Source organism: Moschus berezovskii, chromosome 16 (assembly GCF_049115385.1).
Source record: "Moschus berezovskii isolate FMDL1 chromosome 16, NW_MosBer_1.0, whole genome shotgun sequence".
Classification (NCBI taxonomy): domain Eukaryota; kingdom Metazoa; phylum Chordata; class Mammalia; order Artiodactyla; family Moschidae; genus Moschus; species Moschus berezovskii.
In genome coordinates this window covers 69,308,332-69,320,047 of record NC_142475.1, presented here as the reverse complement: position 1 = coordinate 69,320,047, position 11,716 = coordinate 69,308,332, and the positions used below count along the sequence as shown (strand labels likewise).

The 11,716-nt window shown below is 41.6% G+C and overlaps 3 non-coding genes across 3 annotated transcripts; all 3 read left to right on the top strand.

Annotated features, from left to right (window-relative positions):
- The first annotated feature begins 4,174 nt into the window (after positions 1 to 4,174).
- TRNAY-GUA (transfer RNA tyrosine (anticodon GUA)) lies at positions 4,175 to 4,268 on the top strand. The gene is made up of 2 exons: positions 4,175 to 4,211; positions 4,233 to 4,268. It is a non-coding gene; the product is annotated as a tRNA-Tyr (tRNA).
- Positions 4,269 to 4,756: 488 nt separating this feature from the next.
- On the top strand, positions 4,757 to 4,845 carry TRNAY-GUA (transfer RNA tyrosine (anticodon GUA)). The gene is given in 2 exon segments: positions 4,757 to 4,793; positions 4,810 to 4,845. It is a non-coding gene; the product is annotated as a tRNA-Tyr (tRNA).
- A 133-nt stretch (positions 4,846 to 4,978) lies between these two features.
- TRNAA-AGC (transfer RNA alanine (anticodon AGC)) lies at positions 4,979 to 5,051 on the top strand. The gene has a single exon. It is a non-coding gene; the product is annotated as a tRNA-Ala (tRNA).
- Positions 5,052 to 11,716: the final 6,665 nt, after the last annotated feature.

Genomic DNA, 11,716 nt, shown 5'->3' with positions numbered 1-11,716 from the left:
ATAGTTCTCCCGGGAATCTTGATTCCAGCTTGTGCTTCATCCAGCACAGCGTTTCTCATGATGTGCTCTGCATATAAGTTAAATAAGCAGGGTGACAATATACAACTTGGAAAAATACTCCGTGATGTACTCCTTTCCCTATTATTCATTTATAACCCCCCAAATCAGAACTCACAGTGCTTTCATGGTTACTTGCAGCAACACACAAAAAACAGCAAAAAAAATCCCAGCTGCCCAGGGTACACGTTCCCAGCAGAGAATGACAAGATAACATTCTTATTGTTTCAACCCTCTTACTGTAAACAAGTATCACTTTTTTTGGTGTGTGCTTTCTGTTTGTAATCTCATTGTTTAAAATTCTTAAAAGCACAGAGCTGTCTGCTGTTTATAAGTGCAAGAGGTTATAGTGTGCCTTATAGGGAATATATGTATGTTAGATAAGCTTCTTCCAGGTATTAGTAATAGTGCTATTGGGCAAGAGTTCAATGTTACTGCATCAAAAATATGCAGGTGTCTTAACAGAAGCATAAATAAAACAAGGTTGTGTATTAAATAAGGTGTCTTAACAGAAGCATGAATAAAACAAGGTTGTGTATCTATCACTTAATGATGAAAATGTTGTGAGCAGAGGCTCACAGGAACTTAGCCCTGTACTTCCTCAGAAGCAATGGTTCAATATTCACTAAATCAGTGTTTGTGGTGACTTCATAGACCCTAACTACCATGAATAACAAGAATCAACTGTAGTTCCCCTGCAGTTATCCAGAACAGTTCCCTTTCTGACCTTGGAAATAGCACCTCTGTGGTTTCTCACAAACAACCTTCTTGGAGACAGTAAATATTTACCGGAAGCCATGGATGAGGACTCAGTAAACCTGAATTCAATTCTGCTCCCCCAGTCTGGAGGGTCATCCTGAGGAAATTATTTAACTTATCTTTGTAGGGGCTTGTGATCTGTAGAACGGTTTCCTTAATTAAGAAAGAATGTGAAAGTACTTTCAAGCGGATATGTGTAAAGTATTTTTCCAAGTTGAACAAGGGCTTTTCAGATCTCAGGATATCTTGGCATGATTTTCATGGAGCACCACTGTTAACAAATTTTAGAAACTTGATCATTGTGTTTGAGAGATAAGAAGAGTGTTCCCTTTAATAAATGGAACACTTTGTTACTCCCAGAACATCCTGGTCTTCATTTGTTTTTGCCTGACGTCAGAAACTGCCTTTCAACCTCCTTCCTCCCAGGGAGCAGTCCAGCATCCAGTCACTCTAACTCAAGTGTCCAATTGGTGACAAGTAGTGCCAAGGAAGGAGTCCTGGCTGGTGACTCAGGGAAGCTGAGATCTCATCTGCCATTGTTCAACTTTGTTACTGTAGGTAAGTTGTTTCACAGCTTTGGGCACCAGTTCCTTCATTTAAAAGCAACTTTCATTAAATGCTGTCCTAGATGACAACTATGGGAAGGGGCTGATAGAGGACGAGTTGGTTGAATGGCATCACCAACTCAATGCACATGAGTTTGAGCTAACTCCAGGAGATGGTGAAGGACAGGGAAGCCTGGGGTGCTGCAGTCCCTGGGGGACGCAGAGTCAGACATGACTTAGTGACTGAACTGAGCTCATGGGACTAGCTGCCCCACATGTATCTGGATGTGGTCAAACAAAACAATACCAAACGGTACAGGAAACAAAGCATGTTTCTCTTTCCTCACTATCTCTGTATTTTTTTGCTGGGGCTACCGTAACAAAATATCACAGGCTGGCTGGCTAAAACAACAGTTTATTTTCTTAGAGTTGTGGCGGCTAAAAGATCAAGATCAAGAAGTCAGCAGGTTTGATTTCTTCAGAGGCCTCTTTCCTGGGCTTGCAGATGCATGCTTCTTGTCACATGTTCACACAGTTGTCTGCGTGTCAGGTGTTTCTCTCTCTTCCTAAATCCTTATCTTATAAGGACATTAGTCATATTCGATGAGGGCCTACCCTAACAACACCATTTTAATTCTCTCTTTAAAGCCCCTATCTTCAAATAAAGCCACATTTTGAAAGCCAGAGGTTCAATATAAGAAGGGGAGATACAAGTTAGCCCACAACACAGGTCATCAGTTTCTCAAAATCACACCAGATTTCAGTTTCCCTTATATTTAGACGGTGAGTTCTTCATAAAGCTCTATGTACTTGCTTTGTTTTTTAGAAATTTCTAATTAGTTTTGGTTTTCTTTTTGAGAAAAGTGACATGCCTTTATCGTATCTCCAAGTTCTTACTGTGAAATAATTTCCTTCATCAAAGATCATCTTGCTAGAACCCCGACCTCTTTTGTTTTTCCTAACTTGCCTGATTGCTTTATTGACTTGCTGCATCACTGTCAACCTGGGATTTGTGGGCCTCTGATCTTTCAGCTTTTCGCTTCTCTTCTTTTCACAGCTATTTGTAAGGCCTCCTCAGACAGCCATTTTGCTTTTTTTCATTTCTTTTCCATGGGGATGGTCCTGGTCCCTGTCTCCTGTACAATATCACAAACCTCCATCCAGAGTTCATCAGGCAGTCTAGCTATCAGATCTAGTCCCTTAAATCTATTTCTCACTTCTACTGTATAATCATAAGGGATTTGATTTAGGTCATATCTGAATGATCTAGTGGTTTTCCCTACTTTCTTCAATTTAAGTGTGAATTTGGCAATAAGGAGTTCATGATCTGAGCCACAGTCCACTCCTGGTCTTGATTTTGCTAACTGTATAGAGCTTCTCCATCTTTGGCTGCAAAGAATATAATCAATCTGATTTTGGTGTTGACCATCTGGTGATGTACATGTGTAGAGTCTTCTCTTGTGTTGTTGAAAGAGGGTGTTTGCTATGACCAGTGTGTTCTCTTGGCAAAACTCTATTAGCCTTTGCCCTGCATCATTCCGTGCTCCAAGGCCAAATTGGACTGTGGACTGTGAGTTGGACTGTGAAGAAAGCTGATCGCCGAAGAACTGATGCTTTTGAACTGTGGTGTTGGAGAAGACTCTTGAGAATTCTTTGGACTGCAAGCAGATTCAACTAGTCCATTCTAAAGGAGATCAGTCCTGGGTGTTCATTGGAAGGACTGATACTAAAGCTGAAGCTCCAATACTTTGGCCATCTCATGCGAAGAGCTGACTCACTGGAAAAGACTCTGATGCTGGGAGGGATTGGGGGCAGGAGGAGAAGGGGACGACAGAGAATGAGATGGCTGGATGGCATCACCGACTCAATAGAGGTGAGTCTGAGTGAACTCTGGGAGTTGGTGATGGACAGGGAGGCCTGGCGTGCTGTGATTCATGGGGTCACAAACAGTCGGAGACGACTGAGCAACTGAACTGATCTTTCAGCAGCTGCCTCTGTGCCTGAAACCTCTTGGGGAGAATGGTTCTGTTTCTGCAAGCTTCTAGATTGTGTATATTTTGAGCTGTGATTTTTCTCCATCTTGGGACATGCATCCATTCAGACTCATTTGCTTTCCACAATCCCAGAAATTATTTAAAACCTGAGGTTTGCTCATTGCACCTGCTTTGTTTTCCATGTGTGACTTTTTCTTCTTGCATATCTTTAATATCTTTCACTGGGACCCTACGAAGAAGGGACATAATCATATGTATCCAACCTTTCTCATTGTATCCTCACATGACTAGAAAAGAGGCAGTCTCTGTGACCTCTTTTATAAAGACACTAATCCTATTCATAAGGGCTCAGCCCTCACAACTTAATCACCTCCCATAAACTCCACCTCCTAATACCATCAATTGGGCATTAGGTTTTCAACATAGGAATCTGGGGCCACCCTACACCACTGCCCCTCACATGGGGAGGGGCTCAGGGGACATGAACGTTACATAATAGTGAAGCCACACCCGACAGTAACTACCCTAAGAAAGGGGAGTAAAGAAAAAGGGCAGTAGGCATGCGGGGGGTGAAGAGGGAGGGGGAGTGTCTCAGCTTTAACCAACGACTTGGGAGTTCTTCCCCAAGTTGAGAGTCAGACTGCATCCAGCGAGGCAGAGCCGGGCGGTCTTTGTGCGCACGCGTAAAACAAAGCTCCGCCAACGCCGCCTTCCTGTCTGGCTCCCTCCATTGCGCATGCTCAGTGTGATCTCGTAGTCAAACGCGCTCCAGTTCTTCCGTATTGAATCTCAGCGGGCGGGGCCGAAAACTTGGCTGTCCCTTCGATAGCTCAGTTGGTAGAGCGGAGGACTGTAGTTGACATTCTAGCCGAGAGACATCCTTAGGTCGCTGGTTCGACTCCGGCTCGAAGGAGACATATCCACTTTTGTCGAGCCGCCTATGATTTATCATCCTTTCCACGCAAGGATTTCTCTGATAATCCATTACGTTCCAGAAAACAGGTGAGAGCTCTTTCGCGGCAGCTTTGGTCTATGGCAGCTTCCTGAGTGTGAAATCTTTTGCGAATCCCGGAATCGGGGACATGAAGTCCAAGTTCCCAGAGGAGCAGAGTCAACTCTACGCGGGGCGGCTGCCGGGTCAAGGCTTTCTGCTCGTTTCTAAAGCCTCTGTGGCGTTTCCGAACCCCTGAGTCAGGAAACAGCCACGCCGCGTTCCCGGGGCCGGGCCCCCAACCTTGTCTTCAGAGCACGGGCGAGGTCGGCGATGAGAGCTTGTGGCAGCGGCCGTGAGGCGGTGAGAGGGCCGCAGTGGGGATCCTGTGCCCAGGAAACGAAAGCACACGAAACCTAGAAACCCGAGTCAAAGTTACCAGGATAAGTTGAGAGCACGTCCTTCCGCTCCCTTCGATAGCTCAGCTGGTAGAGCGGAGGACTGTAGACGAATGTCCGCGGCCATCCTTAGGTCGCTGGTTCGATTCCGGCTCGAAGGAGAGGGTCTTAATTTTGTTACTTTGGCCTTAAACTATGAAGTAAGGTCAAGAATGTGGTCAAGAATGCTTATCGTCTCTTGTAAAAGCTCTGATCTCTCTCTAGAGGAAGAGATAACCAGCCGTGGCTAGCGGTGGGGGATTAGCTCAAATGGTAGAGCGCTCGCTTAGCATGCGAGAGGTAGCGGGATCGATGCCCGCATCCTCCAGTTTTTCTCTTGGTCTCCCGGGTGATAGTTTTTCTTTCTATTTTCATTCGAGTCTAAGTAGAGCTGAAAGTTAGCCTAGGGCAAGTGAGAAGTTAGGCGAGCTCTTGAGGTTACCCTACTAAAACTTCCCAGACAAGAGCTAACGGGTGCTTGCAGGGGTAAATTTAAAAATAAAAAAATTTTAGACCCATTTACTTTGTGTAGTTCACGAAATTGTTTCTTTTTCTTTCCAAAAATGGCGACAGATTGCAGTCACGTCTGCCAGCACTCAGACTCTTTTGTGATTGATGGCTGCACTTAAAGGGACCCATATGAGCCTAAACTGCCCATCGTTAGGGGGAACCGACAGAGAAACAAACAAAAACCCCAGAACTTGGAAAAGGACGCTCGCTGGCTACTTTAAACTTAACGTTGAGCCCAGGAGGCGAGGACTGTTCTTGTCCATCTCAACTGCATATAGTGGGATGCGGGGCTCTTCTTGGCAGATCCAAGACGGATACGCTAAAGCCAAGGGGTACCTGAGGCCAGACAAGGAAGTGGGAAAGTCCCTGGACCCAGAGGCTTCTTGTTTGAGGATTCTAACGTCATTTCCCACCTGGGAAGTAACTTTGGAGGATTAACCAGAGACCACCAGCAGGAAGGACTCAATTGGGCTGCCCTAGAGTGTAGCCTGTTTGGTTAAACAAAGACGTGACAAAAACACAGATACACACAGTCACTGAAAGATTCAGAAATCTAGCAGAACACACACAAAGCCTTTCCTGGTAATAAAGTCTTTTCATCCTAATTTCCTATACGATAGCCATGAATAAGCTGCGCAAACCATACTGCTGGTTCTCAACACAAAATATAAACCTTCTAGACAAAGGCAGAAATAATACCTTTTGTGAGGATTAACAATTAAGAAATGAAAATACTTTATGTCCATTTTAGGATTCTAGACAACCTGTATATTTTTGTTATCAGTGGGTACAACCTGCCATTTTTTATTGGCATATCTTTAATTTTCTAGGGCAGCCTCCATTTTTAATTGTTTACAATAAAGTCTCTTAGTTGGATGTGTAATGATTTACTTCAACTCTATCATTATTTTTGTGGAAACAAATTTACAAAATAGGAAAAAGAATCCTTTTATCAGATGATTATGTCCCAATTTCTGGTTGGGATGATAGGGGTTCTAGCTGGCTGACTAAAGGAGCTGGAAATGAAACTATAAATAACTACAAGAACAAGAAATGGGTAATAAGTAAAGGAATAGGAAGGAATGCACCCCAAAGCCAGGTGGAGAACACACATTTGGGGCAAGTGAGCTGGGTGAGAACTCAAAGTCTTAGGATCAGCAAATCAGGTGTAGGATGGAATTCATATAAAAAGTCTGAAAGTATAAGCTGAGAGGCACTACTGCTGAGTGGTTAATCACATGGGCTGTGAAACCTGACAGACTTTTTTGTCTTTGTCGATCCTTAGCTGGGTGACCTTGTGCAAGTTGCTTGACATCCTGGTGCTTTAGTTTCCTCATTGGTAAAACAGGGATAATAATAATGGAACCTACTCTTAATTAAGATATAACATATAAAGTCCTTACTGCAGTGCCTGGCACATAGTAATCACACAGTGAACATGAACTGTTACCAGTGTATGTTATCTGCACATATAGAGGGAAGGACTGGAGGGGATATTCTGAAGGTGTCTATGTGTATTTATATAAATATATATGGAAGTGAAGGAAAGAAATGCTTGGATCTCTGGTGCAGGAAAAGTAAAGCAATTCTAAAAATACAAAATTATGGTTAAGTGAGTTATGATATGACCACGTAATAGTATAGCCTTTGAAATTATATTTATTAAGAACGTCTATTGACTTTCAGTTCAGTTACTCAGTCATGTCCGACTCTTTGTGACCCCATGGACTGCAGCACGATAGGCTTCCCTACCCATCACCAACTCCCGGAGTTTACTCAAACTCATTTCCATTGAGTCAGCGACGCCATCCAACCATCTCATCCTCTGTCGTCCCCTTCTCCTCCTGCCTTCAATCTTTCCCAGCATCAGGATCTTTTCCAGTGAGTCAGTTCTTCACATCAGGTGGCCAAAGCTTCAGCTCCAGCATCAGTTCTTCCAATGAATATTCAGGACTGATTTCCCTTAGGACCGATGGCTTGATCTCCTTGTAGTCCAAGGGACTCTCAAGAGTCCTATCCAACACCACAGTTCAAAAGCAGCAATTCTTTGGTGCTCAGCTTTCTTTATAGTCCAACTCTCACATCCATACATGACTACTGGAAAAACCATAGCTTTGACTAGATGGACCTTTGTTGGCAAAGTAATGTCTCTGCTTTTTAATATGCTGTCTAGGTTGGTCATAGCTTTTCTTCCAAGGAGTAAGCATCTTTTAATTTTATGGCTTAGGAAGTGACTTAGGAAATGTTAATAATTGAATGTTAAGTGAATAAAGTATGTACAGAGCAATATAAATAAGCATAAATTATCTGCAGGAAGCGCTGAAGAATGCACTAAAATGTTAATACTAGTGATCTTTGACTAGTAGAATTACTATGACTTTTTCATCCTTAAAATTTAAAAATATTTTCTAAGTTCTATACTAAACATTTATTATTTTAATTGAAAATATGATGAATTAAAAAAAAATAACAGCTAGCATTTATTGAGCACCTCCTACAAGCCAAGCACAGTTCTAATTACTTCACATGTGTTAACTCATTTACTTCTTTCATAAAGAAAATACCAGGCCCAGATGCCTTCAGCAGTGATTCTACCAAGCATTTAAGGAAGAAATACTAATTATACACAGACTTCCAGAAAACTGAAGAAGAGGGAGTGTTTGTCTAACTTATTTCATGAAGCCAGCATTATCTATCCCAAAACCAGGCAAAGATATTACAAGAAAACTACAGACCAATATCCTACATGAATATAGAAGCAAAATTTTTCAACATTTTAGCCAATTAAATCCAACAATATATCAAAGGGAAAATACATCGTAACCAAGTGGGTTTTTTCCAAGAATACAAGACTAGTTCAACATTCAAAATTCAATGTAATTCATCATAATACTAAAGAAGAAAAACTACACGGTCATTTCAGTAGATGTGGAAAAAGCATTTGACAAAATTCAACATCCAGTCCTGATTTTTCAAACTGTCAGCAAACTTGGAAGGGAGGGAGAAGGGAACTTCTCCAACCTGATAAAGGGCATCAGTGAAAAACACATTTAAAATAACACTCAGTAATATGAATGCTTTCCTCTTAAGATCAGGAAAAAAACAAGGAAGTCTATTCTGAGGTCTCTAGCCAGTGCAATATAGCAAGAAAAATGAAATAAAAACCTCCAGATTGGAAGGGAAGAAGTAAAACTATCTCTATTCACAGATAATTAATTATTTAAAATACTGATTATAAGTAGAAATGATAATAGTTTGTATGGTTTGAGGTTAAATAAAATATATTAATAAAATTAATTTCATTGGTTTGTGTGTTTTAATGTGGCTACTAAAATTTAAAATCATATAAATGGTTCATATTTATCACTCAAATCTTTCTTCTTTTCTTTCTCGGCCACACGGCATGTGGGATCTTGGTTCCCCAATCAGGGATTGAACCCAAACCTGCTGTGAAAGTCTTGGAGTCTTAACCACTGGACCACCAGTGAAGTCCCACTTAAATCTTATTTCTACTGGACAGTTAGGTCAGAGATGTAGGTAAGGGCCAAATCATATCAGGCCTTAGGGATCATAGTGAGGATTAATGTCTTTATCCTAGAGGTAATATGACCATTAATGGGATTTAAATAGAGAATGACACATGAGAAACAAACTGCAGAAGGCAAGAGTGAATTCAGAGAAATCAGCTGGCAGGCTAGGGTACAGGGGAGGTAAGACTAGATTGTGTGCACTGAGAGTGGAGCCAACTGTCCTTGATCTTGGAGCCAAGGTAAGGTTTTCAGACATGGCCACTGGGAAGGCCTTAGGCTAAAGTATTTGTTACTTGTTGGGACTGTCACTGTTTATTTCTGGGAGGTGAAGTATGCCAAGAAATGTTCAGTGGAAAGTACAATATGTTAGTTTTCTAACATCTCAGAGATATTTATGATGAAGTAAAATTCATAAACAACAGCTTTAGAAAAGGAGTAATTATCAAAAAGAAAAAAAACCTTTCAGCCAAAAGTTTGCAAACTGTCAAAGAAATGCCATAGTGTTAATTTGCTAAGTACTTTTCAAGTGAGTTAATTTTTTTTAATTTTAGATTTTATAAAATGTTTCTTTCCATTAAGAAATTTAAAATGACATATCCAAGCTGCCTATTGCCAGAAAAATAGCCAAATTGCAAAGGTTGACAATATAGACAGAAGGGAAATGTTAAGCATTTTTTAGATGTCATGAGTTGAGTCCTTGGTGTAAGAGGGAGAGAGGGAGGGATGGATGTATCGATAGATAGATGGATGAAAGGATTGATCAATATTGCAGGGAAGAATTAACAATCTTAATTTTTTGGTTTGCAAAACATTAAGCATTGGCCTTCGTTCTGGCATGGGATTAAAGTGATTTTCAGGAGACTTATCTGGTGCTGTACTTGGCCCTGAAAGTCTCAGTCCACTCATGACCTAGTGTTCCAATATAATGAAACTCTTCTTCAGCAATCCCCTACTCTCTGCCTCCATATCTGCCTTGTCTGGTGTTTCTCTCCCTGTTTTAATGATTTAGTCAGCCACCAACTTTCTCATTTCCAGTGGGTAAAAGAAGGAAAAATTCTTCTTCCTTTACCTTAGAGGAGGAGCTGGAAGCAAGATCAGCCTTCTAGTTGCTCTTCTTTTCCACCAGGGCTGCACCCCACCTCACTGCTTTGCTTCAGACTGCATCTGTTTTTTACTTCCCTGTAGCTCCACCTTCCATCTGTTTCGTTTGATGAATGACTAGATCCTTGAGCTAAGCCTAGATCATTTTCAAGTACCTGAACTTGCAATCATCTATGTTAAAGAGACAAAAAGAACACATGAAATGAATGAACTGAATTCATGAATGAATGAAATGAAAGAACACATGAAAGGGTAAATAAAATGCTGAAAGCATTCTGGAATCCTCGGGAAGGGTAGCATTCCTGATACTGAATCGCTGGTAACTAACACCTCCTATTCCCAGAGTGCTCTTATTTTGCAATTTGGAATCAAGAGTTGATGTTGCAATGAATAGTGGGAGTACATGTGTCTTTTTGCATTATGATTTCCTCAGGGTATATGCCCAGTAGTGGGATTGCTGGGTCATATGGTAGTTCTATTTTTAGTTTTTTAAGGAACCTCCATACTGTTTTTCATAGAGGCTGTATCAACTAACATTCCCACCAAGGACATGTGGACACTGATGCACAAGGGGAGGGTGGGACAAATTGGGAGATTAAGACTGACATATATACACCACCATGTGTAAAACAGATAGCTAGAGAGAACCTGTTACATAGCACAGGGAGCTCAGCTCAGTGCTCTGTGATGACCTACAGAGGTAGGCAGTAGGAAGGAGTCCCAAGAGGGAGAGGATATATGTATACATAGAGTTGACTCACTTCATTGTATAGCAGAAATTAATACAACATTGTAAAGCTATTATATCCCAATAAAAAATGCAAAAACGAAGAGTTGATGTTGTTTTTCTAACTATTTTTGAGTTAGAGGAATTTCATATTACCCTAACCAGAAAGTACAAAATCCACCAAAAAAGGGAGACTCAGTTCCTGCCACAGAAGTCTTCATATATCAATTTTCCCCAGAGATTTTGTTATCTCATGTTCAAGGGCTGGTGTCCAGTATGACAACCTCCAGCCCCATATGGTTATTTGAACATAAGTTTAAACTAAGATTCAGGATGGTGGCCCAGTGGTCAAGAACCTGCCTTACAATGCAGAAGACATGGGTTTGACCCCTGGTTTGGAAACTAAGATTCCACATGTGCTGGGGCCACTAAGCCCACGAGCTACAACTACTGAAGCCCATGCCCTAGCGCCCATGCTTTTCAACAAGAGAAGCCCATGCACTACAACTAGAGGGTAGCCTCTGTAACTAGAGAAAGCCCACATGCAGCAATGAAGAGCCTGTGCGCCACAAAGATCCACTGCAGTCAAAAATACATAAATTTTAAAAAAGATTAAAAATTCTCTGTGACCCCATGGAATGCGGTGTGCCAGGTTTCCCTGTCCTTCACCATTTCCTGGAGTTTGCTCAAACTCATGTCCATTGAGTCAGCGATGCCATCCAACCATCTCATCCTCTGTTGTCCCCTTTTCCTCCTGCCCTCAGTCTTTCCCAGCATCGGAGTCTTTTCCAATGAGTCAGCTCTTTGTATCAGGTGGCCAAAGTTTTGGAGCAATTGGTATCCTGCAGATACTTTATTTGTTGGGATGGTGTAGTACTAAGAGATTTTCAAACCTTATTTTCTTCCTTCCTAAGATGAAGAACACACTGCGATCTGCATTTGACTGGATTCTGAAGTCTGAGTTCATCTGACATGGTAGCTAGCAGTCAAGAGTCTTCCCTTTCAGTCATCACCCCTCAGTGCCAAGTCCACTGCTGGGTGTAAACTCAGGTTTTTAGGGACTTATCTTGCTTCCTTTGATTTATTTGGGGGATTTGGGAAACTTCTGGAGGAGGAGAGCCCATA